The sequence below is a fragment of the Haliotis rubra genome, unplaced genomic scaffold (genome assembly GCF_003918875.1).
Source record: "Haliotis rubra isolate DU_JTF1 unplaced genomic scaffold, ASM391887v1 Scf565, whole genome shotgun sequence".
Taxonomy (NCBI): Eukaryota; Metazoa; Mollusca; class Gastropoda; order Lepetellida; family Haliotidae; genus Haliotis; species Haliotis rubra.
In genome coordinates, this window is record NW_025767263.1 from 69,109 (window position 1) to 96,784 (window position 27,676).

Consider the following 27,676-nt stretch of genomic DNA (forward strand, 5'->3'; position numbering starts at 1 on the left):
GATGAAATATTCAACATAGTCAAGCAGTACATCCTTGACCGTGATTCTTTCATCACAAGGGATACAAAACGGATGATCCTCACCTTTAAGCAAATATTCATGTGTATATCTTGTGTGGCCAATACGACATCGTCGTATGATGACCTCTTCAAATCTGGACTGACAACCCAAGTAGGTCCTAACCAATATAGGGTTTTATTTCATGTAGTTTATTAATATCTACCTGAGTGTCCCACTTCTGCATCAGATCACGGATGTAGGTTCTACTGCTAGCTTTGTAATCAGAGTATGGAATAAGACGTGGAGTCACAGATTTGTTGAGTGCTGCCTTTACAGCAAGATCGGCCATTGTGTTCCCAGAAATGCCAACGTGGCTGGGCAACCAACAAAGACGATGACGTATTGGCCAGTTGCAAGATCATTATACAATTCAATTATTTCAATTAAAAGTGGATGTTTACAAGACAGATTTTTTAATAGCCTGAAGGCAAGAAAGACAATCTGAAAATATGATATATTGTTTATATTTGTGGTATTTAAGAGCAGTTAATATGGCGTTAACTTCTGCTGTAAAAATATAGCTATTATCCGGTAATCGGGAAGATACTAGTATTGTTCTGGATCAATGTCGGGATGCTAAAAGGGTGACAGACAGGATGATGCCTTGAGGGACGCCCTGATCTTGGTGGAAATAATCAGACAATGTGCAACCTACCCGTACTTGAAATTGTGTGTTGTTTAAAAACTGAGATATGAACTGAGGTAATCTGCAGCAGACAGATGACAATTTCTCTAAAGGTTGTCGTGCACTATGTCTCGTAAACGCCGTGATACCTGTCATACAATGAGTTACTTTAGGAAGACGTCAGTAGGTATTAAATTTTACAATGGACCACTAACAGTGTAGAGTTAAACTAACCGGCTGTTCAACAATGATACCGAACGCGCAAAGCATTGCCTTTGGTCTCATTGTACATATCGAACATAATCAAGGATGTACCTACAATGGGGAAAATATGCACAGTAACAGCGACGCTATCATGACACTCGCTCGTCACTCTAGCTTAATTTAAGCCCTACTGGATAAATCAACAGTGTTTCACTAAATGTTTGCAGCTTGCTAGTTGTAGCCATGTGTGGTATCACCCAAAGAAGATGATTTGCAGAACATTAAACCCAGTACTATAAAAAAGTGGATGTATTGGGAGAAAACACCGCTATTGTACAGCAGAAGCAAACGCCATATTAAGTGAGCAAGGTAGCCAATCTGATGAGCATAGTTCTCTTGCCTCTGAAGCTGATCCTTGAGATCAAACAGATGATCCTTGAGATGCTGAAGCCTCCTGTCAAACTCTGCGGTAGCACCGCTTCCTTGCTGGTGCACGTCTGTGGCCACACACTTGAGCAAGGCGGGCCTCCACAAAGGTCTGCTCTCTCTCCAGCACACGAACATGCTCATAGATGTTGGGATGACATTTCCCACTGATATTGTTCAAACGAAGATGCCCAACACCACCACCATCCACACACACACACACCCCAAACCCCACCCTACCCCCAACCCCCACCCCCACCCCCACCCCACCCCCACCCCCAATGTCTCTGTGATGTAGTCCATAAATCTGGTGATAGCCTTGAGGAGCATCGGCAATAGCCTGGACACAAACATCCTCAACTTGATCAACAGGCACCAAAGCGGCACGTCATACAAGTCATCGCAAGTCATCACACTCTTTATACTCAGTCCACTAGGTCAAGTTTCTGGATACATCTCTAAACACACTGAGAGTTGTGAAAGTAACATCCATGTAGTTGTGACGTATGAAACACTGTCGACACGGCGTTGTGGGCGGCCTTCTCAAAATCCATCTCAATGATGTCTGGAGATAAGTTGAAGCCTCTCGTTGTGCTGCTGCTGCTTTCCAGTAGGCGGAATGCTCAGGCATATGTCTCCTCTTTCTTGTTGGGCAGAAGGAAGTACACGAGGGGATAAATGAGGCCTTGAACCTCAGTATGGAACGAGTACAGTTGGTGAAACACAGAGGGGGCAGAGTAGAAAGTTCCATCAGCATAGATAATATTTGAGTCACATAGAAGCTTAAGATTGGTAAGAAGGATGCGACTGGTGTCTCCATTATCGGCGTTGAGGAACTCTTCTCCGACTTCAGTCTGGCACCACTCTCCCTCAAGTTGGACGGTGGCTCTACTCTTAGGTAGCTTAGGAATGGTCTTGTGCCTCGCTCGGTACATGGATGTTCTGTGTCAAACATAGGATGTGCTGCAAGATATCTTCTGGTAGGGACTCTGCATTTCTTCGAATGTTGATCAGTTCTTCATCGAAGATGGCGTTGATGGTTGTTGTCTCTGTCTTGGAGCGGTGAATGAGTGTAGACTTGAACTGATCGACGTGAAGAAGGAAGACATTAGAGGCATGGTTGTGAAGATGATTTCCGAAACTGGATATGACGTCATCTCTAGTCTGAAGTGTAACCTTGTAAGTTTTCTCCACACAGCGCCAGTATAAGACGTAATTCTTTTCCTTGTTCTTCTTGTACTTGTAACATCCATGATTTAAATTTCTGTGACCGTAGACGTTCTCTGTGAAGGTAACCTGAACCTGCGCATTTGCCATATTGACAACGTTTATGTTACTTACCTGGTTTATATAGTTACACATGTATCCGTGAAGGAAATGTGACAAATCTGATACAGGTGAGGTGAGGTGAAATTGGGTTTAACGTCGTGCTTGAGAATATTTCGCTCATATGACGACGATGCATGCGTGTGTATGTGTATGTGCGGCTGCTTGTACTAGCCCAGACTGAAGCTGGTTTTATAGTGCTAGCTCACTGAGATACCATGCCGCAGTGAAGCATGAATACCCCACTCAGACACATTATACTGACTCCGAGCCGACCAGTCCTTGTTGTACCCATTAATGCCGAGCGCCAGGTAGGGACCAACAAGTACCATATGTTAACGTCTTTTGGTAAAGACGCGGTCGGGGATCGAACCCGCGACCTTCCACTCTCGGGCGGACGCTCTACAAATCTGATACAGACATAGTTAATTTTCTCATTTCCACAACAACAACACATACAAATACAAATCTAGTTAACTCAAACTCTTTTCTGATTTCAACAACAATAACACTCATTTCTTCTCCCTCGTTAATTAGAGTAGAGCGGATTAGGTTCATGTTCTCCAAGGCAGTCGACACTCCGGGTGTTATTAGAGCAGTGTTCAGCATTGCCACACTCCGCTGCTTTCGACAGTCCGGGTGTGTATTCGATAAAACATTCGACAGTCCGGGTGTGTGTACCCATCTGATCATTATTAATTGGCATGGCTCCCACGGCCGAAAGCTATGATTACACAATGCCATTTAGAAAGTGGTCAAATGTAACATGTGTTATATTTGGGATTATACTTTCTTAGTAAAGTACAAATTCTAGTACTTTTTGAGTTGAGCCCATCCGGGATTCGAACTCCCACACCCTCAGAGTCAGGCACCTAATCGCCAGCACACAAAGTCAGCCGCCTAACCTGCGGGTTGCTACTAGTACTAGAATTTGTACTTTACTAAGAAAAGTGTAATCCCAAATATAACACATGTTGACATTTGACCAATTTCTAAATGGCATTGGTGTAATCATTGTTAGTGGCTGTATCCTAGAAGGGGTCAAAATACTGTGACATTATTGTCCTCCTGTGAGGATACATAAGTCCAAACACAGTTTAAGTAAATTTAAAAGATACCACCGTAATATATATAGTTTTGAATTTTACGAAAATATTTGACGCAAAACAATTCATGCTGAATCCCAGCATGTGGTAGAACGGTTGCTGAGGACAAAACGTTTGAAAAGAAACGTTGAACAAAAACGTAACGTTACACTTACGTTTGTAGTGAATCAACTAAAACGCACCCTACATGAAATGTGCGTGCATCATAAAATTGAGTATTAGCCCGAGCCGAATAATATGACTGTAAGCTTTTTAAAAGCCACATCAACGTTACTCCATATGCATGGCTTTAAGTGAGTGAGTGAGTGAGGAGTAAGTGTGTCAGTTAAGATTTAACGTCATCTCGGCAATATTTTAGCCATATAGTGATGAGAAAGATTTTGCTTTTACAATTAATATAAGTTGTTAAATAATCATTCATCAAGGGACTGTAAAATAACTAGAGCATAACACATGGTCTCTAAAACTAGCATGGAAATCTAACACTATTTTATATACGAAGACAATACAATTTATGATATAGGTAGTATTTTTCCTGTATCACGATTGGTCAAAATACTGTCACGTGTTTGTCTACAAAGACGATATTGACTTTAGTTTTCTGATAAATTACGATATTGACTTGAGTTATTCAAACACGTATGGGAACACACAATAGTTTCTATACATTTGCTAGTTTCAGAAAATATCATGTGTTGAGCGGAATTTCCTAATCAAAGTATTGTTGATGAATACCACAAACATACCCATACGCTGTACGGAAGGTGTGGAGAGCAATCTTTAAGGGTCGTTTGCGATTTTACACAGTCTATAAGAGGTGCGCAGACCTTCGTTACAGACGCATTGTGCACGTCAAGCTCTCATTGACCTTACAAGTGTGGATAATGCGTACCATTCTTGCCAAAAGAGACACTCGTGAAGAACGCTTTCCTCATGGTGACTATTTTAAAGCTTTATCCACGAACATACAGAAGAAGTGGGACACCCAGGTTGGTATTAATAAATTACATCAAATAAACTCAACTATCGGTTGACTTGTGCTGTCAGTCCAGATTTGAAGAGGTCATAATTCGACGATGTCGCATTGGCCACCCGAGATACACCCATGAATATTTGTTAAAAGATCCTCCGTTTTGTATCCCTTGTGATGAAAGAATCACGGTCAAGCATGGCGTATTTTTACAACTGGAAGTTTATATGAGTAGCTGAGACTGTAAGTGGCTGTATCCTCAAAAGGGGTTGAAGTATTGTAAAATTATTGTCCTCCTGAGAGGGTACTAAGTCCCAAAAGTTTCAAAGTTAAGTTTAGTTACTGGGGTGACTCTAGCTTTGGTCCATGCAGAAAGTCTCCATCGTTTCCATTCGTCACCACTCGCCCCTTTCCGTAACCTGCAAGAAGACTCGTCCCCTCTCGATGCTTGTTATGTGCGAAAATACGACAAACCAATCAGAACGCACGTAAATGACTGCGGTGCTTTGGTAAAAGTAATCCTGAGTACATAAATCGTTTATGGCATTATGTCATTGTGTAAAAAATCATTAAAAAATATATCGTCATATGGAAAGTACAAAGAACTGAGCTAACAGGATTTTGCTGCCTATTATGGTGTTTTTGATAAGAATCATGCGATTGACGGCGAGAGATTCAAATACACGCACGTGCGTTTGTTGACATAACGGCTCTCATGGGTCCAACTAAGGGTGTTTCTGACGATTCTTGTGGTCATTCATATATTTTTCAGCGAATTTAGTTAAAAAGTCCACTTGTGGTATGACAGCAAGGTTACACGTATATTCAGTTTGAGAAATATAATAAAAAGTATTTTTTTAGTTTCTGCTTTGGGATTTAATGTAGCGGGGTTTTTTACAAATTTAATTTGCACTTTCAATAAAAAAAATCCCTCTGTGATTATTAAACCCCTTTTCAGACATATAATTGGAATACAAGACGTCAGAATATGTTTTTAACAAATATGATTTTTTCTTTCTTTTAATTCTATCAAGGAAGTTTTAAGTCTTTAGGATAAATAGCAAAAAAAAGAAACAGCAACGCAATGTATGAGTACTTCGGTGATATTAAGTACCATTAGAATCAAACAGGAATAGAGTTATCGTTCCTGTTTGAAGTAGTTCTGATGTTCCTACGCCAATATGAAATCCTTCCAGAGAGGCACGAGTCGCTATTCGGCTTGTCCCGGAATAACACGAGTTGTTCACGAATGCTTCGTTTCTAGTATGGTAACCTACCTTCAATTGTTGCTATTCTGTTTTTACATCGTATGTTTAATAATATCGTTTTAGGATAACATTCTAATTTTACTTTGATATATGTGATACACTAGTAGTTTTACTGTTCTTCGTCAACAGGCTTTTAATTTCTAATTTAATTGATCTATAATATACTAATTAATTGTTCTGCTATGACTGAAATATTGCCGATGTGATGCTAAATATTAACCCACTCACTAACTCTTAGTTGTTTACCAGTTTTTATAGCTTAACTGATTTCATTAGTACTCAATGTGAAGGTTGTACTCATTGCGATATGGCTGAAATATTGCCGACGTATTATTGAGAATGAGCTCACACTTAGGTTAAACGTGAAAAAATTCGGCTCTTACTATATCTGGTTTCGTCCAACAAATCCAGCCTTGGTCATGCATTGCGTTATTGAGTTTACCAGACTGCACTGTCTTTGATGATCTGCAGATCAGCTCCTTTGGATGGAATCTTATATGAAAACAACTAGCAAGTTGCAAACATTTACTGAAGCACATCATTTCACCGTATGGCTTGAATTCAGCAAAAGTAGCGTCACTTTCACATTGCTGTTCTGATGCATATTTTCTAAATGCAGGCATGTCCTTCATCTCGTCGATTCTGTACATTGAAACCCACTGAAAGGTAAAACACAACCAATGCACTTGAGGTAGCATTGTTGCACACTGCAAGGTTGGAGGGCTTGCTAGTTGGCCAGTACTGTGAGTAACTACAGTATTTCACTCATTCATTCACTTATACTTAGATAATAAACAGTGCTTCAAAGGAAAGAAGTGGTATTCCCAAAGTCGGTCTCGATGAACTTTTGAAGTCAATCAATCTTTATTTTCTTTGTAGTGGGAGGCCATAGGCCCAGGCTACATTTCAGGATTTCAGAGCGGTACACGTGTGCATATATAGTTCTGAAGACAATAAGTTAATTTACAAAATATACAAAAGGAAATATGATATTACTGGCATAGAAGTGAATCTCTAATTTTTATTGCATTGTGTATATAAATAGCTAGGGTTTTTACAATATCTGGATCGATGAACAACATGAAACTAAACCAACTATCTGTTATACCTACTGTGGTTTTCAGATATTGGCAAGCTTTACACAACGTATTGGCAAGTTTGATGTTGTATTGTCTTCTATAGTTAAACAGTTTTAGATTCTCAGGCTAGTTTTATACCTTTATCTGTGATATTCTAGCTTCATGTATAACTTGTTTTAGTGATGATATGCCTGATATCCTGCCGACCTGACATAAAATCTTAACACACTCACTCACTTCGATTATATACCGTGATCCAAAGCAAAGAAGTGGTATACCCTAAGTATGTATCGATGAACTACATGAAATTAAACCAACTATCGGTTATACCTACTCGGGTTTTCAGACAAGATGTTGGCTAGCTTTACGCAAAGTATTGGCAAGTTTGATGTCGTATTGTCTTCTATAGGTAAACAGTTTTATTTTGATACCTTTATCTGTGATATTCTAGCTGTTTTCACTGTCCTTCGTTGACAGTTTTTAATATTGTAAGCTTATGTATTATGAATCTCTAACTTGTTTTAGTCACGTTATGGCTGAAATACTGCCGATGTGAATAATTAACACACCCATTCACCTTTAAAGGCTGACAGTGCGTGTATCCCTTGTCAGTGCCAGTATATACCCATACTTTTATACTGTGGATGCTGCCTATTGATATATATATAGTTTAATGTTTCTATTTTAGAAACAACGTGTTACACAAGTGCATAGCCAAAAGATTCTGTCATTTTTAAAAAACAGAATGTTTTTAATGAACAAACATAGCTTTCAGCAATATGTCAGGTATGCTTTATCTGTGATATATATTAAATTATCACTGCGATCATTCTTTTTAGTACCGTTCTTTATTTGGAATTCATAGTTACAAGTTATCGTTTTTATTTTATGTTATTATTATATGATATTTTATTATATGATATTTATATAGCGCACATATCAAGGCAACTAGTGCTTGCTCAAGGCGCTGGTATATTTTCCCTCGATCACTGCTTGTTAATCTCAACAGCATATCGTATTATTAATCTCAACTCCCTGGGTAGTATACAATGTTAAAAGTTGAACACTTCCTGATGCGGCGTAAAGCAATATTAATTCATTTCACATATATTTACCTTCCCTCCACATGCTACATACAATGTCCAACTCCTCACACAGACAAAACATTAACTGTTTTAAACCTCCCCCACATTCACTGTGCCTACACTCCTCCACATGCTACATTCAGTGTCCCGTCCGTCTCCCTCATAATATATTCACTGTGCCATCCCTCCACATGCTAAATCCACAGCCAAACCACACATCTGTCCCATCCGCGCACACCCTCCTCCCCGCCTCACTGTCCCGTTCCTTCCCCCACGTCCCACAATCACTGCCCTAAACTCCTCCCTCATACTACAATCACTGACCGCCTCCGTGGTGTAGTGAGTTAGAGTGTCCGCCGGAGTGCGGAAGGTCGCGGGTTCGATCCCCGACCGCATCATTCCAAAAGACGTTAAAATATGGTACTTGTTGGTCACTGCCTGGCGCTCGGCATTAATGGGTACGACAAGGACTGGTCGGCTCGGAGTCGGTATAATGTGATTGAGTGGGGTATTCATGCTTTACTGCGGCATGGTATCTCAGTGGGCTAGCACTGTAAATCAGCTTCAGTCTGGGCTAGTACAAGCAGCCGCACATACACATACACACGCATGCACGTCGTCATATGAGCGAAATATTCTCAAGCACGACGTTAAACCCAATTCCACCACCACCACTACAATCACTCCCCATTTCCTCCTACACATACCATATTCCCCGTCACACCTTTCCTCCACATGCTGCATCCGTTTCCCCACCCTTGTCAACATGATACGCCCACTGTGCCTAGACTCATCTGAACTCTACATTCACTGTCCCACCCTTCCTCCCCATGCTTCATTCACTGTCCCACTCCTCCTCACGATGCCCCATCGACTGTCTCTACTCAACCTCCAAAATACTACGTACAAGGTCCTCACCCCACCTCAAGGTTAGTGGCCCCACCCCTCCTCCAGATGCCTTTTCACCTTCCCCTCCCATCATCTAGATCATACACAGACTGGTTCGGCAACGTTTCATCGGTGACAATAAGAGACGAGCTTAATCTCTATTCATTCAAACCATTTTGTTTAATTGTTTCAGTTATCACCTTCTTATATTGTTTATCAGTTGCGGGTTTCCAAAGAGAAGTCGTTTAATAATTTATTCATTCATCATAAGTGTTTCTGCCGTTACAATGTTATTTCTGCTATACCATAATAGGCTCTTTATCTGCCATGTGATGACGGGTTTATATATAATTCATTCTTAAAAAGAAACCTGTGCTTAACAGCTTTTCCTTGACACAGAATTTACTTATTTTTCATTCAGTTCAAAACTGTACATGAAGAGATTTTTATCCCTTTTGTTTTATTTATCAAAATGAGTCAGTATTACTACCCAACATATTTAGAGTGAGTGAGTTAAAATTTTACATCGTAACGGCAATATTACAGCCATATAGCGATGAAAACCCAACATTTTTAGAACAACTTCCAGTCCCATACCCTCTTCAGAGTACTTGTGTACACCTTCCTGTATATTACATAGAACCCATAGCAGCTTCCTAGTCAGTGCTTGGTTTAAGTCAAGCAAAGCGAGCATAACCTGTCGTTTTGTTTAATTGCTGCTTCTCAGTACCATGTTTGACGCAGAAGGATCACAGTTTCAGTCTCACTAAAACACGATATGCGTGAGCTATAGTCACAGTGGCGATATTTCAGCCATGTCGTTACTATACTCTTTAGAAACCAGGTTTGGGAAAGAAGATTTTAACGTGAAATGTGAACAAAAAGAAAATCCACATGATAGTCCCCGGTCGAAGTGGCACTTTCAAATGATACAAGTTGAGGTCATCTCAGGTAATAGCGTTTGTATTTGCCCTAATCATTGAGAACTGTTTCTGACACCTTCTGCCCATTGCAGTACTAACACCTGGTCAGTGATCGGATAGATCAGTTTGAATGGATAACAGTCACTTATATGAGATTGAGTATGGTAATTGAGGAACTTCGACGAACCATTGAAATCTTTATGTCTTATGTAGAACATCTTCAGCTGCAGCTTAATATGCTCTCACTTAGACACTTGTCACCAAGTGCAATTAGCCCCACACAGTTGCAAGCATTATTACAAGATGTGAAAATCCATTTACCCCCTAATTTCAAGTTAACTGGAGACCCACAGAAAGAATTATGGGATTTCTATAAGACTCTGACTTGTACGACGGTATTGTACGAAAGAGAAATTTTGATTATCGTGACCCTACCTCTCCTAGATCTCAATGGTCAGTTTGAAATCTACAAAGCCCATAATATGCCAACGCCTATGATGCAAAATGTTATCGAGTCTAAACCAAACGGTATTAACCGTATGGTTGCCACATATAAACTAGAGGCAAACATGATTGCTGTCAATGCTGCCAAACCCAGTATATGTTCCTTCAGGGTTCAGAGGAGCATGTATGCACCATGCCTTTGACGTCATATTGCCACATTCAAAGTCCAGTGTATCCGATCAATCTCAGCAAAAATTGTATCATTGAACTGTTCATGAAGGTAGGGCAGAGAGTTAGAGAGCAGAGTCAAACAGAGGTTACCCCGCGTTCAGTATTACCGATGGCACGGTATATCAGTGATGGGAAATGGATAATTACTACAATTATCAACCTGGGCCTCCTTTCACAAAGCACCAAGGTGACCATAAGTCACTAAGGTAACCTTAGTGCAATGTTAAAGAATGGGAGTTAAGGTTAACCTTAGTAAAGGCTGCTTCGTGAAAGGAGCCCCTGAATTGTTTGTAAGGAACAGAAACGGCGGGTATTGACTGTAGAACCACCCTCTGGTCTTGTCCAAATGGACATAGGATGTTCTGCTTCCAATGATCATTTAACGTTGCCGCAATATTACTATGATGAAAGTCATCACAGTGTCAATGATGACTGGTTAGAATTATATCAACCACCTAATGTATCTTCTTTAATCTTATGGGAGCCTTTTCATAAGATAGTGAAAAACCTGTCATTAAGTGAAATACCCAAGCATCTTGATAATATCAATCCGATCCCCATGGATAGTTTGATTAATCAATTGGTAACTCTGGATACTAAGATGAAAGAGGGCAAAAGGTCTTACAAGAAAAAGATTATAGTAGTGGGAATAGTAGGGGTTATTTTAGTTATAACAGGAATCATTATGTATATTGAGTTTAAACCCTGGCTAGCCAAAATGTTCAAGCGAGCAAGAAACACCCGGGTTGCTCCCGACTTCGAGTTGGTGCCGGTCCTATCGGGAGGTGTGAGTAGCACCGACAGAGGGCGCATCGCCACTGCACCATACGAGTCAGGAGGAGGGACGGAGGATGCAGTGACAACACCTACAGCGGCCCCAGCTGTGCAGATCCTCTATCCAAGCCTGGACACCAGCAGACTGGATCCACGCCAGTTGTCAAAATCGACCAACGAGTAGACGGACAATGTCTACTCAGTGTAAATAGACAGTGGTAAGACTGGAACTCGTTATTTTCCAGTAGTGACGCCATGTGAAGACACAACGCAAGTACAAGGACGACACAAGTAGAAGACTAGACGACACAAGTAGAAGACTAGACGACACAAGTAGAAGACTAGACGACACAAGTAATAAACGGAAGAAATTTTCGAGGAAAAGTTCTTAGTTACATTGGGGCGAATGTAACATAGTTGATGGCCGCCTCCCTCGGTTAGTCCCAGGTCAATCTATGGTCAGCCCCTGAGTGTGTCAACAAATCAATATGCAGTAAGAAACTGCTGTGAAGTAAACCACCATGACGACGATGGCACATTAATGTTTGGACACTATGTCTGACCTGCGATAAATCCGTGGTCATTCCCCTGAATGTGTCAACATGCAGCAAGGAACTGCTGTGAAGTAATCCACCACGATGGCAATGACACTTTAATGTTTGGACATTACCTGTGACCGGTGATGAAAATAATCCATGAGGCATTAACACTGACGTTTCTGACATCTTACCAGCTGGTTGCACAGCCTGTGGGATAAAGATGGCTGAACCATTAATCTTGACGAGGTGCTATATAAGGGAAGGCGGCCAGACAGAAAGCAGAGAGATCTGGACGGCAGCAGCAGAGACAGTAACAACACCAGCTGATCTCAGCAAACAGGCCAGGACTGTCCCAGCCGCCCGACTGCCAAGCCGCTGCTGATGTGACGAAATAAACAAGAATTAATCCATCTCTACCTCTTTGTCGTTCCTTACTTCATGTCATTATTTTGCTCATTGAAATGTCAAAATATACATTATAAGTATAACAGCTACTATTTGAGTATCAGTTTGTTGCCTAACGCCACACTTGGTAAACAATTCTGTGAATGATCTAGTAATTGATATCAGGATCTTCTCATCGAGTGAGTGAGTGGGTTTAACTTTACGCCGCTTTTAGCTATATTTCAGCTATGTCACGGCGGAGACGCCAGAAATTGGCTTTACACATTGTACCCATGTGAGGAATCGAACCCGGGTCTTCGGCGTGACGAGCGAACGCTTTAACCACTAGGCTACCTCACCGCCCCCGATCGACTGAATCTGTATTAAATGAATTAAATCGGCGAACTGACACCCGCTCTGTCGCCTTTCACCGTCAACCTATTCACTCGATGGTCCCTTGGAATCTGACATGTAGAGGAAATTCCCAAATTTCATCCATCAGTGAGGAAAATGATGTCCTATGCAATTCCCTATTCTGACTTATACCATACGTTCCCGAATTATTTCAGGCGAACAAATGGCACACGTTTATGACGGGTGCGACCGGGGAGGCAGGATACGCCCCTGGTATCATCACTATGAAATAGACATCATAAACACATGCTCTGTCATTGTTTCGAATGGTGACCATCACTGGAATGTCTGGTTCGAACCCGATTTTTGTTTACAAACAACGTCATACAGCTGTAATACTGCTGAAACAAATATCTGCTCATCATATAGTCACAATTTTACATTTCTTTTGAATGTGGAAAGGGTTTTGTCGCTTTTATCTATTGAATCTGTAACCAAATATACCTACCACTGGTACAATCAAACTACGGTGTTGTGGTCGGCTGTGGTGTAGTTGTCGTTGTTAAAGGGGGAGTAGTGCTGGTGAGGTTCTGAGTAAATTCATTGGTGATACCCGAGGTTTCTTCCTGTGTCGTACTTTTACTATAAGTAACGGTGTTATTAGCATTTGTTGGGGAGTTATCGCACGTTGTTGTTTCAGGATTGTGTCCCTCAGGTGTAGTTTCTCCTGTCACCCCAACATCCGTTGTTTCTGTCGTGCCGCCTTCCGTACTGTCAGTATTGGTTACTTGCTGGGCGTTGGTCGTCCCGGTAACACTGACTGTGGGGGGCGGGGCTGTTGTCACGTTGGTTTCAGCAGTTTGTGAGACAGCGTTGTTGTTCCGAACTTAAAGAAAGAAATTCACCATGAGTGAGTGAGTGAATAACTATTTGTTTCTTCCCTATCATTCTTAACGAAAACATGTTAAATCTTTGAAGGGCATTTAGAAGTGGAATGCATAAGAAAAGCAAGATTTATTAATGTCAACTTCATTATTGTGAATAACACGACGTTTCGGAGTGTATGCTTACTCTTTCATCGGGTTCATAGGATTCACCATAATGTATAATTGTTCATGTACCATCATGATGTTTAATTGTTCATGTACCATGATTATGTTTAATTGAACATATATCATAACATTAATTGTTCATTTACCACATAATGTTTAATTGTTCATGTAGCACATATGTACCACATAATGTTAATTGTTCATATATCATCACACTGTTTGATTGTTCATGTACCACATAATGTTAATTGTTCATATATCACCACACTGTTTGATTGTTCATATACCACATAATGTTAATTGTTCATATATCATCACACTGTTTGATTGTTCATGTACCACATAATGTTAATTGTTCATATATCATCACACTGTTTGATTGTCCATGTACCACATAATGTTAATTGTTCATATATCATCACACTGTTTGATTGTTCATGTACCACATAATGTTAATTGTTCATATATCATCACACTGTTTGATTATCCATGTACCACATAATGTTAATTGTTCATATATCATCACATTGTTTAATTGTTCATGTAGCACATATGTACCACATAATGTTAATTGTTCATATATCATCACACTGTTTGATTGTCCATGTACCACATAATGTTAATTGTTCATATATCATCACCACATAATGTTAATTGTTCATATATCATCACATTGTTTACCACTGGAATTACAATAAAGATGAAAGAATTCCATTTTATGCTACCTTCTCCACCTCATGTAATCTTACATAGACTGGTCCAATCAAGGATTACCACATGGATTTGATCGTGTCAAATTAGGCCTACTGTTGATTAACGAAGCTGACATTTATGGTAGAATTGTGTATGCCCTGAAACATTCCCATCACGGACACAAATGAAGAAATTTGCAAGTGTAAAGAGGGCCTAGATGGCGAAACAGTGGCAACGGCACGAGAAGCGACGCTTTGGCGATCAGACCCCTTCAAAATGGCCGAGTACGACCTCTTCTGTAGATCTACACTGCTGGAAACGGTGCAGCATGTGATTTTAAACTTTAAACTCGTTTCCGGCATGGGATAGCAGAGTGACGGCTGTTGCTTGAAGGCAGTGATGTGTGTGCATGTGTGGCATTCTTGCAGATGTTTTTCATCATTTGTGACGGTGAATTTTTGCCAACGCACCGTGACTGGCGTGGGGTGTATACCAAACAGATTTTGGATGTTGGAGTCCTCCTGAGAGGATACGTAAGTCACAAAACTTTCAAAGTTAAATTTTTGCTTACCCGATTTTTAAACGCAGTATATTTGTTCCTTTAAAAATTGGCTAAACTTTCCTACAATCGCCAGCGGCTGAAGGGATGGCATAAATCCAGCTAGGGTTCATGCAGGTAGCAAAGGTACTGTAAGTCCCCATGGTCCCTAGTATGGTGATCTACCTTCAGTTGTTGGCGATCTATAGCCTATTTTTATATTGTGTTGTCCCCTATAGTTAAAATGTCTCAGATTTAATTGATAAGTTTACATGTATATCTGTGATATTCTAGTTGTTTTACTGTCCTTCGTCGGCAGGTTTTTATTATATATAAATATATATGTCAGGGTAGAGACTGCGAGCTGGTAGAATCGGAGATTCTACCAGTAGGGATTGCGATCGGAGTCTCTACCAGTAGAGACTGCGACCGGAGTCTACCAATAGAGACTGCGATCGGAGTCTCTACTAGTAGAATCTCCGATCCTACTAGTAGAGATTGTAATCGTAGTCTCTACTGGTTGAATCGGAGATTCTACCAGTACATTTTCCAATTCAACTGGTAGAAACTCCGATCCTACTAGTAGAGGCTGCAATCGTCTTCAACTGGTAGAAACTCCGAGTGATCTGTGGGTAAACAACAAAGACACTTTTTCTGAACAGTACTATGCATTTTATTCAGATATAACACTAGACTGTTTCCACTTCTACAGATATATTAAGGACTAAAAATACAAATGTGCCTTTAGAGATCATATTACAATATATACATATATTACAAAACTGATTACAAGCAAGATCAATTGCATAATCAGTGTTTGCCCTAGGCATAAAAATTAAGGAGTCATCATGACTCCCTGGTGTCATGAGAGGGAGTCATGGACATGTTTTTGGGAGTCAACTTCTTTCATCAAGAGATCAACTGTTATTGTTTAATAACAACAGGTCCAAGTAAGGCAGGTCAGGTATTTCATCAGCACTGAGCAGTTAACTGGTAAACATTAAACTTAGTAGTTTTAAACAACAATAAATTACAATATGTACTCAAACTTAAACTAAAGTAAAGTTATCTGAACTAACAGCTCAGGTCGAGCATTGCCTCAACAATGACGCGAGCTTATAAATTCACTGCGTATTTGAGATAATTTGTGAGTCAAATACGCAGGTTTTCTGCGTCATGGCAAACACTGCATAATCATAAGTACTAAACTTTATTTTGGCACACGTTAGTTGTTGATGGGTGGCACTTTGTTGAGCATTTCATTCCTTGCTTTTTGCACCTACATCTGTTCGTTACACAGCTCCCCTTGCAAGAACATACAGTCGATCCTTGTGTCCTACTTGCTGTCCAAACGTTGTTCATTCTTGAAACCTGGATGAGACTGATTTCGTCAAGACTGTGGACATCCTTTTGCTCCAATGATGGAAAAAAAACATTACGCATGTCAACCAGCTCTTCCGGACCAAAGGTGTTTCTCAGACGACCATGTGCTGTATATAACTTGTATGTTGCATCTTTCCCTGCACCTTTAACTTGTAGGACCTTGCATGGAAGAAGTCGAGGGTCGGTGTTTGTGCGATCCACTTCGTGAATGCGTATTCCAACAGTGTCCCCTTCATTGAAAGAAGTACTTTTCAACTTGGCATCATAATTAACTTGCTGCCTGTTGGCTGCTTTCAGATAGTTGTCTGTTGCAATTTTCCGTACCTTACTGTGCGGTGTGTCAGGTTCCAGTGGAACTGCTTGAGTGATATCCCAAACGAAGAACTGGCCAACAGAAAGTGGTTCATCAATTGGGTTACCTCCAGCTGGAATCAAGTCCGGATCCTCCACAGTTGTTATCTGGAATACTCCATGATGTTGGGAATCAACTGTTTCACCATGTACTGTGGTCCTCCCAAACACTTTGGTTCCAGTTTAAACTATTTTTGCACCATCCAGAAGCTGGTACTCCTAGCAAGAATCACTTGGCTGGGATGTGGTCTGGATGCCTGCAGAATCACTTGGCTGGGATGTGGTCTGGATGCCTGCAGAATCACTTGGCTGGGATGTGGTCTGGATGCCTGCAGAATCACTTGTAGTCTGGTTTGTCAGTGGGTTGATGGGATCTTCAACTTGTCTGTTCTCCAACTGATGAAAAGATCTGTTAAATCATCCTCATCTTGAATGCCCTGCTCACCCAGTATTTCCAGTACAACACAGTCAGTTCGAGGAGGCTGACCAAGCTGCCAAATTTGGACTCCACTCAAAAAACAAAAACAAAATACCTTACTCCAAAACAGACTTAACAAATAAAGTTAACAAGATAACAATAAATAAATTCAATTATAACTGGCAAATAATAGGAAAAAATTACCCCCACTTATTATACTTGCTTGCATAAGCTTGCACTTGTTTGCATAGGTTATTCCATATAATCGTAGTCTCTACCAGTAGAGACTACGATTGCAATCTCTGCTAGTAGGATCGGAGATTCTTCCAGGAGAGACTCCGTTCATCTACCACATAATGTTAATTGTTCCTGTATCATCACGTTTATTTGTTCATGTACCACATAATGATAATTGTTCATATATCATCACGCTGTTTGATTGTTCATGTACCACATAATGTTAATTGTTCATATATCATCACGCTATTTGATTGTTCATGTACCACATAATGTCAATTGTTCATATATCATCACACTGTTTTCATTGTTCATGTACCACATAATGTTAATTGTTCATATCAGATGCTGCTAGTGTCTGAGTATACAACTCACGAGCCAGTGGGACTGCTATTGCAACGATGACGCCAACGGTTACCACGGAAACTGTCACCACGGCAACCTTGGCAATGACAGAACAACCTCCGGCCTTGATACCTAAAATGAAACAAATATGTAGGAACTCAAAATATAACTGTATAATAAATTTAGAAACTTCTAAACCCATATGTATTGTTTATCACCAAAAGGAAAACATCCTTCCGTTTTGAAACGGATGAGAAAACAAACATTCAAACAAGACTGGCTAAAACGAACAGTTTACACAGAGATGTCAAGAACAGATTTAACTCACCTGTAGCAGACATGACTTCAACATGGGCAGTTTCAAAATGAACGATAAACGGTTTACGGGTCTTTAAATAAACCTTAGTAATAAACCGTGACTTGGAAGTCACACCAATTATCATGCAAATGAAGGCATGTTTTGAAGAGGGCCAACACTAGGAAGACGCACTACAGTGAAGTATCCTGGGAGGTATGGCTACCTCTATGTCAACCACCGGCTTACCTAGGGTTTAACAGTAGGGGTTCCTCCACGTACTCACTGGCAGTGCTATACGATCAGATTTAATATTTCACAACTTTTCCCTTTCAGATGATGCAACCGAGCCCAACGATCGGCAATGCCAACATATACTTTCGTTTTTGTGCACATCAACAAAGAGGTTAAATTTTATGCTGCAAATTATATGAGAATTACTTCTGTATACCTAGGCAAGCAGTAGTGAGGGTTTCGCAACAATTACTGGCGGTGGTAAAGCGTTCGCCCGTCATGCCGAAGACCCTTGTTCGATTCTCCACATATGTACATTGTGTGAAACCAATTTCTGGTGTCCCACGAGGACACAAAAACACACCCACGTCGTGATGTTGCTAATCTATTACTAAAAGCATCACAAAACCATCCTCACTCACTCACAAGCTGCCTGAGACGCCATGTCCACGTCCCATGCTGTGAAACATTCACTGATATGATACATTAATATCGCCTATGATACGCGTATCGAATACATCACTATAGAAAAACATTTCTGGTGCCACATGATATTGGTAAAAGCGACGTAAAACTACACTCACTCACCCACCCACTCATTCACTCACTCATGAATGGTGTAAATAATAAAGAAGTTGCACATCCAAATCAAGTATCTTGTATTACCCGTTCCATTCGAAGCCACCACCAAACATTTTGTTTATCAGACCTTCGGTAAAACAATTTCTTAGTTGACATTTATATCATCAGATCCACATCGGGTACCGGGCAGGACTGGGTAATAGGGTGTATACGTTTTACAACTGGGGAGCCAAATGGTTATAGCGTCCAATCGTCACGCCGATGACCCGGGTTTGATTCCCCACAACGGTACAATATGTGAAGCCCATTTCTGGTGTTCCCCGCCGTGATATTGCTGAAATATTGCTAAAAGCGGGGTAAAATCACGATCACCTTTTTAGGATTATCACGAGAAACGATACTTTATAACATGGCCTAAGACTCATGATCAGTTCAGGTTACACAGTGACAGCCCAGCTACACACTGAGATAAATGATCGTAGAACTATCGCGGCGAGGTTTTACGCCTACAGACAAATGTGCCCGAGGTAAGTGAGCTTATTATAGTGTTTGTGTTGAGATTAACTTCATTCAGGAGTATAAACAAGACGCAAAAGTGCGATAATTCATTGGATATACTACGGTATATTGAGCATCGATCTACGCAACTGGGATACGATGATACAATGATACGGATACGATGTGCCAACCAATTCAGTGAGCATGACCACCCGATCACACATTTCTTGTATATCAGGGCGGTGGGGTAGGCTAGTGGTTAAAGATATCCCTCGTCCCGCCGAACACCCGGGGTCGATTTCCCACATGTTTACAACGTGTTCTGGTGTCCCCCGCCGTGATATTGCTGGAATATTTCTAAAAGCAGCGTGAAAGCAACTCAGTCAATCATTCCTGTACCGGCAATCACCCGCAATACCAAGACTTTAACATACTTTGACATTTTCTATTATCTACTTTATTGACGAAATAAACGAAACATTAAAAAATAAAAATCTCGTTAGAATTTGCCTGATGACATTTGAGGATTTGAACGCCTTTTGCCAAGTGCACAACTTTCTATCACATTCAGAAATCAAAACAGAGTTACTTCCCTTGGAGCATTCCTACCTCCATTCGTCACCACTCGCCCCTTTCCGTAACCTCCAAGAAGACTCGTCCCCGTCTCGATGCTTGTTTATTCGTGACCAACTCATGTTATTCCGAGACAAGCTGAATAGCGATTCGTGCCCCTCTGGATGGATTTCATGTTGGCGGATGAACATCAGAACTGCTATAAAACAGGAACGATAACTCTATTCCTGTTTCATTCCAATGGTACTTAATACCACCGAAGTACTCGTACATTGTATAGCTGTTTTTGTTTTTGCTTATTTGTTTTAAAGAATCAAACTTCTTTGATACAAACTAAAAGAAGGATAAAACATATTTGTTAAAGATATATTCTGATGTAATTATTTTCAGATGTTCACCTTTTATTTCCAATTCTATTTCTAAATAGGGTTTAATAATCACAAATGGGATTTGTTTTACTGAATATGTAAATAAAATATATAAAAAAACCAGCTGAATTATAACCCAAAGCAAAAACTCATAAATGACTTGAAAATTTTTATGAATGACCAAAAAAAGGTCAGATTAAAACATTCCCAGAGATGTGAAACATATGTTCAATGTTAAAGATTAAAGTTGACTTGTTACATACAGATATAATGTTATTCTTTTGAAACTCGTACCGATTTATAATTACATTTCTTAAAACTGTTGGAATCGCACGTACAATCTCCACAACACGCCCGCAAGGTCGTCAGACCCATGAGAGCCGTTGTCAACAAACGCACGTGTGTATTTGAATCTCTCACCGTCCATGGCGTTATCCTTACTAAATGCTACACGAGGCAACACTGTTCTGTTAGCTACGTTCTTTGTACCATCAATATGACGATACATATTTTTCATGATTTTTTAAACAAACATATAATGCCATAATCGATTTAAGTATTGGGGATTATTTTTATCAAAGCACCACAATAATTACGCGCGTTCTGATTGGTTTGTCGTATTTTCTCACATAACTAGCATCGAGACGGGGACGAGTCTTCTTGGAGGTAACGGAAAGGGGCGAACGGTGACGAAAGGATGCTTGTTATGTGCGAAAATAGATTGCCCGACTAGTCGATATGGCAAGGGAAGTAATAAGCTTCAACTCTGCAGAACTTGTAAGATGAACTGTGGAGCGGAACGTTACATTGCTGATAATATCCCACGAGGCCACAGAAGAGCGATAGCCATGTCTAGATGCGGTGTTGCCCCCTGTTAATAGAAACTGGTCGCTGCAGTAATATGCCTATAAATGAGAGACTGTGTGTTTTAGCTGGTTGAATGTTGTTGAAGATGAAATCCATGTACTTTTATACTGTCCTTTACATCAGTCTTTTACAAAATGTCTGTTGGATAAGTCCATGGTTTTAAATGGTAATTTTATTAATTTTACAGATGTGGAAAAGTTATCGTTTTTAATGTCCAGTACATTTTAATGTAAATTAACAACCAAGACCTGCTTTGATAATTTGAAGGAACGGCGTTCACCGTTATCATCAGTTTAATATTTGTTTAATAAGTGTGTTTTATATTTTGTATATTTTTATATTCATAAATAGTCTCTCATGTTCCCATAAGGGATGGCTCATTTTATGTATTAGTTTTTACGATGTTTTAAATGTATAATGTATGAGGTGAGTCTAGCAATAAACAATCTGTCTGTCTGTCTGTCTGTCTGTCTGTCAACGCTTGCCTTCAGAACGAGAAATCATTTACCATGTTGGTTAAACCCCAACAACACGGTTGTGTGCTGACTAACACAGGTTCATAATAGTCGAAATTGGAGTATTTGCAGACTTCCGCCATCAAGCTGGAGGTCGGCGTAAAACCGCAAACACAGAAAACAAAAGCTTTCTTCAAGTAAAACAGGATGGAAACCTAAAAGAAACCTTTTGAAACGGTTTGCACTTTAACATGAGTAACAAGACGTTGTTATCCATAAATGCAATATAACAGAAGTAACATGCAACATGACAGAAGTAACATCTAACATCATAGAAGTAACATGCAATATGACAGAAGTAACATCTAACATCATAGAAGTAACATGCAATATGACAGAAGTAACATCTAACATCATAGAAGTAAGATGCAATATGACAGAAGTAAAATCAACATCATAGACAGAAGTAACATCTAACATCATAGAAGTAACATGCAATCTGACAGAAGTAAAATCTAACATCATAGAAGTAACATGCAATATGACAGAAGTAAAATCTAACATCATAGAACTAACATGCAATATGACAGAAGTAACATCTAACATCATAGAAGTAACATGCAATATGATAGAAGTAACATGCAATATGACAGACTGACTGACTGAGTTTGGTTTTACGCCGCTTTTAGCAATATTCCAGCAACATCACGGCGGGGTACACCAGAAATGCAATATGACAGAAGTAACATGCAATATGACAGAAGTAACATGCAATATGACAGAAGTAACATGCAATATGACAGAGGTAACATGCAATATGACAGAAGTAACAATGCAATATGACAGAAGTAACATGCAATATGACAGAAGTAACATGCAATATGACAGAAGTAACATGCAATATGACAGAAGTAGCATGCAATATGACATAGCATGCAATATGACAGAAGTAACATGCAATATAACAGAAGTAACATGCAATATAGAAGTAACATGCAATATAACAGAAGAAGTAACATGAAGTAACATGCAATATGACAGAAGTAACATGCAATATGACAGAAGTAACATGCAATATAACAGAAATAACATGCAATATGACAGAAATAACATGCTATATGACAGAAGTAACATGCAATATGACAGAAGTAACATGCAATATGACAGAAGTAACATGCAATATAACAGAAGTAACATGCAATATATGACAGAAGTAACATGCAATATGACAGAAGTAACATGCTATATGACAGAAGTAACATGCAATATGAATATAACAGTAGTAACATGCAATATAAAAGTAAACATGCAATATAAAGAAGTATGCACATGACAATAACATGCAATATGACAGAAGTAACATGCAATATAACAGAAGTAACATGCAATATAAAGTAACATGCAATATGACAGAAGTAACATGCAATATGACAGAAGTAACATGCAATATGACAGAAGTAACATGCAATATAACAGAAGTAACATGCAATATAACAGAAGTAACATGTAACATCATAGAAGTAACATGCAATATGACAGAATTAATATGAAACAACATGGAAGTAACATGTAACATTATAGAAGTAATATGCAATATGACAGAAGTACCATTCAGTATCGCAAACGTAACATGCAATATAACAGAAGTAACATACAGTATCGCAAACGTAACATGCAATATCAAAGTAGTAACGTACGGCACGTTAGAAGTTACTTGCACCACCATAGAAAGAACGAACTTGAATAAGGGGAGACAACATGTATCACATGTGCTTCGTTATTAGATCAGTGGATTTGGGGTAAAACTTGAAACACGCATACCGGAGGTATAGCAAGATGTATTTGGTACCGTTCACTAGTATCAGTTTATTGCATGAAGGCCAGAGGCCCATATACAGAATAAATATGTATGATATATACAACATATACAACATGCGACACACACGATCAATAGCCCTGGTAATGAAAGAGTTTGATAAATGCATTAACGTCGCCCAGGGTTTGGGATAGCCAAACAAATCCAAAGCCGTATCTAAACAAAAGAATACGAATACGGGGTTGCCCAAGTATTTTTACCAATATTATCAAGATGGACAATCATATTGTAGGTTTTTGGGCAGACGATGTTCTGGCATATTTATTACTTTTACACCAGTACTTTTAAACAGCTGAGAGTAAGAAATTATGTACAAAGGAAATCTCCTACATTCACCGTACACCATATTATTAGGGGTAGACATCCCAACATTTAAAAACCTTTTACATGCAAGAAGGTGAACCTTTTCAATGGCATAAAATTCCTTATTGCCCCAAATTTCAGACCCATAAAGAAGAATAGGCTGTACTTGGGAATCAAACAATTTGAAAAATATATTGGGACCAACAACCCCAACTTTGGTATAACAGAGAGCAATTGAAGTAGGGCCCTTTTCCCTCTAATTTACAAATTAATAATGGATTTGTTCAGATTTGAGTGTATGTGTAAACAGTATCCCTAGATATTTATATTCGTTAACAACAGTCATACGCTCATTTTAAAGTACCACTTTTCTGTAGCTGCCAAGTTGGGCCAATACCCTTACGAAAAACAACAATTTTGGTCTTTTCAAGATTAACATCAAGTCGCCAGTTATCTGAATAAGATGAAAGTGTATCAATTTGTCTCCTGAAGGCCAATAACAGTACTTGACATAAGGATCACATCGTCGGCAAAAGTAAAATAAAAGTTCAAGAAGATCAGGAAATAATTGGATGCCATGTCTGCCAGATTGTATAATGTCAAAATGTAGTTCGTTGATAAAGAACGAGAACGTATGGGACTTAGAGCACAGCTTTGTCGTACACCAGAAAGACAATCAAAATAGTCACTTAAAGCATTATCATATCGAACACAAGACTTTACATTTGAATACATTGACCTGATAATATCAAACATTTTCCCTTTAAGACCCCTATTTCTAAGACATTTCCACATTTTATCTCTATCAACAGAATCAAAAGCCTTTCTAAAATCAACAAAAGCTGCATACAATTTCTTTTACTAAAAGCTAAACATCGCTCAATTACTGAGTATACAGTAAAAAATATGATCAAAGGTTGAGTATTCCTTTCTAAATCCAGCTTGTGAATCTGGGATCAAGTCCTCATATTTGACCACTGTGTTAGCCTATTGTTGATAATAGATACAAATGTTTTACCAACAACACTTGTCAGAGATATGCCCCGATAATTGTTAGGGTTATTTATGTTTCCATTCTTAAATAATGGAACAATTATTGATTTAGCCCATTCAGACGGAAAACATCTAGAATCAAAATATCCGATTAAAGCTTTTTAACTAGAAACGGCATTATCTCAGGCAAGGCAGTTTTGATCATCTCTGAAATAACACCATCCACACCAGCAGACTTTCCAACTTTTAAGGCGAGATACAGCATCAACTATTTCTAATTCTGTAATAGGAGACTCAAGTAGAAACTTATCAACATCACTAAACTCGTCACATCCATTATCTGTATCTATTGTGTCATCATGTACATCATAGATAATATCGTCCTTAGACAACAAGTCCCTGAAGTGGCAAAACCATTCTGTTTGTGATATACTTGATACGGGTGGGGAGCCTCTTTGTAGGGTGCGAATATTTTTTGCCAAAACAGCCTAGGACTGTGGAGGGTACTATTTAGTCGACATAGCCTTGAGTTTTGCACTCCACGCTTAAAAGCTCTACAGGAACTCTTATACTTTATTTCTAATTTTACAATAGCTCCTGCGATTCTGCTCAGTGCGACAACGCCTAAACCGCCTAAGAGCCTTCCTTGATTCCGATCTAGCTACATTACACTCCTTGTTAAATTTAAGTTTACGATTTAGATCACCTTGTCTAAACTGTCTCCTCATACAAGATGCTGAATCTAATATACACTTTATGAAATTGTCTATGCCCTCTTCAAGAGAAGTCTCCAATTTACTAAATATTGACTCATTATTGGCATCCAAACTTGCTTTGAGAGAACTTATAAATTCATTCTGCTTAGAAGCATCCCATACAAATTTACTAAAACTAGGGAGTCTTAGCACAATCAACTGTCCGGTTAGACCGGTATGTACAAGGAAACCTGAACGACAACTCCAGAGGAAGATGGTCAGAATCAGGTCTATCGCCAACATTTAACTTTTCTACGAACTCAAACAAATCAGCAGATGCAAGAAAATAATCAACGACACTTGGAGCCATTTGCTCAACAAATGTAAACTCTCCACCTCTGTCTCCTTCTACTCTACCGTTCATTATGAACAAGCGACACACATAACACAGATTCAGTAGTACACGCCCAAATTTGTTAACGATACTGTCATGTGACACACGCTGGTCAACAGGGCATTATCTACATCTGTATAGATATCATCATTACCAAATTCATCCCGATCTTCGCAAAATAGGATTATCACCTTGAAAGCTTGAAATCTCCAAAACCATTGTTGCCAGACTTGAAAGTGTCAGGCAACACGTCATTTTGGGGCGTTTCCATGGTAACCATGCATTTTTCAGAAAACATGACTGCTACATATAAATGTCTAAGTCTTGACAATGAACATGTATTTTGTCAATGTTGGGAATGTTTCTGATACCCCAAGCACCGCTATTTCAACACATGTAAAACACCAAGGTCAAGGTAAAAATTCACAACAATCGAGTTTGTAGCTATTTTTGCTCAAAAGTCAATGGTCTGTCTTACACCTTTCTAAACTGATGAGTGTATTTACGTGCAGCACCATGTATACTATTCACACTTTGCTACGGATCAAATCATGAATTCAACAGAAAACTATGATGTGGGGTTAAATTTTAGTTATTTGTCAATGACTCTTTCCTTGATTTGCAAATGGTTGATTGGTGCCATGAAAACCATTTTATGGTTACTCATGTATCAAGTGCATAAGGTTATATTAAAGTGGCTGTTTGCCTAAACAGGGGTTACCATATCATTATTTATCCAGTGTTAAATGGATACAATTTCAAATTATAAATCTACGTTTAAGTAACGATGGAGATGACATTTACCATTTCAAGTTTCGAATGTCATTTCCGATGTCCCCTGTCGTGTTTATTGTGATATGATGTTCCGAGGTGTGATCATCATCGTGACATCAGAGTACTAACATGGTGGCTGGTTGCCTTCGTCTTACTGCACGTCAGTGTGATAAACAGTGTGATGGACGGGACCTGAGTATATAAGACATCGCGGCCGGGCTCCGGGTTACTATACCTGGCACTACAGCACACTCAGGCCCAGAACCTCACACAGCCAAGTGTAGGCGTTTCTCTGATTGAAGGTTCTGAACGCATGAACGTTACACAACTAACAGAGATGGCAGACACCAGGACCAATGGCCCCTGCATCTTCAACGATACCTTCACTGTAATCATCCTCAGAATACTTCAATGCGATCTGAATTCACAAACACTAGCTGATATTGAAACCCACTTCAAGTCAGTGTATCAGTCAAGAATACAACAGCTACTCCAGGATCGAGGAATCTACAGCACGGGGACTGTCAGAGTTTCTGTGACCTGTAAGATGGTAACATTTGCACCATCCACCAAACGGGAGATCCTTTCAGCCGGTGATGCTTTTGTTATCCTCACTGACCTGGATTCAGTCGGAACAGGTGAAGATCTCAAACGGGAGATACAGAACCTAGACTGTTCCAGAGTGAAACCCGCCATTGTGAGAAGAATTGGAGCAGAACTGGAGGTAAAACCGGAATGTAACCCCAGTGAAAATATCGGGTGCCGTGCAAACTATATTGACTCTTCCCTTCTGAATGGTGCATTTCAAACACTCTGCCTTGTTACGGAGAGAGACGCTGGTTTTATTGTGCCACCAAAGAAAGCCAGAAGGTACTCAAAGCCATGTAAGTTTCTGAGACTTTTGCGAAATGTTAAAAAGAGGTTATCTTTCTCTTGATTTGTATTGACATGAATGTTAACAAGATTTTGACCATTTGAAACTTACAGTAAGTTGCGTTGTCTTTGTTATAATATGTTTCCTTGAAGATACTTTCAATAAAGATTTGTTCATGAGTTACTGTCTGTG

The 27,676-nt window shown here is 39.5% G+C and overlaps 1 protein-coding gene and 1 long non-coding RNA gene across 2 annotated transcripts in view; one reads left to right on the forward strand and one right to left on the reverse strand.

Annotated features, from left to right (window-relative positions):
• Positions 1 to 27,676, reverse strand: part of LOC124254139 — a 103,040-nt gene that overhangs the window by 46,543 nt on the left and 28,821 nt on the right. The window lies entirely within an intron of this gene.
• LOC124254140 lies at positions 5,312 to 15,472 on the forward strand. The gene is made up of 3 exons (XR_006892399.1): positions 5,312 to 5,469; positions 6,707 to 6,715; positions 15,462 to 15,472. It is a non-coding gene; the product is annotated as an uncharacterized LOC124254140 (long non-coding RNA).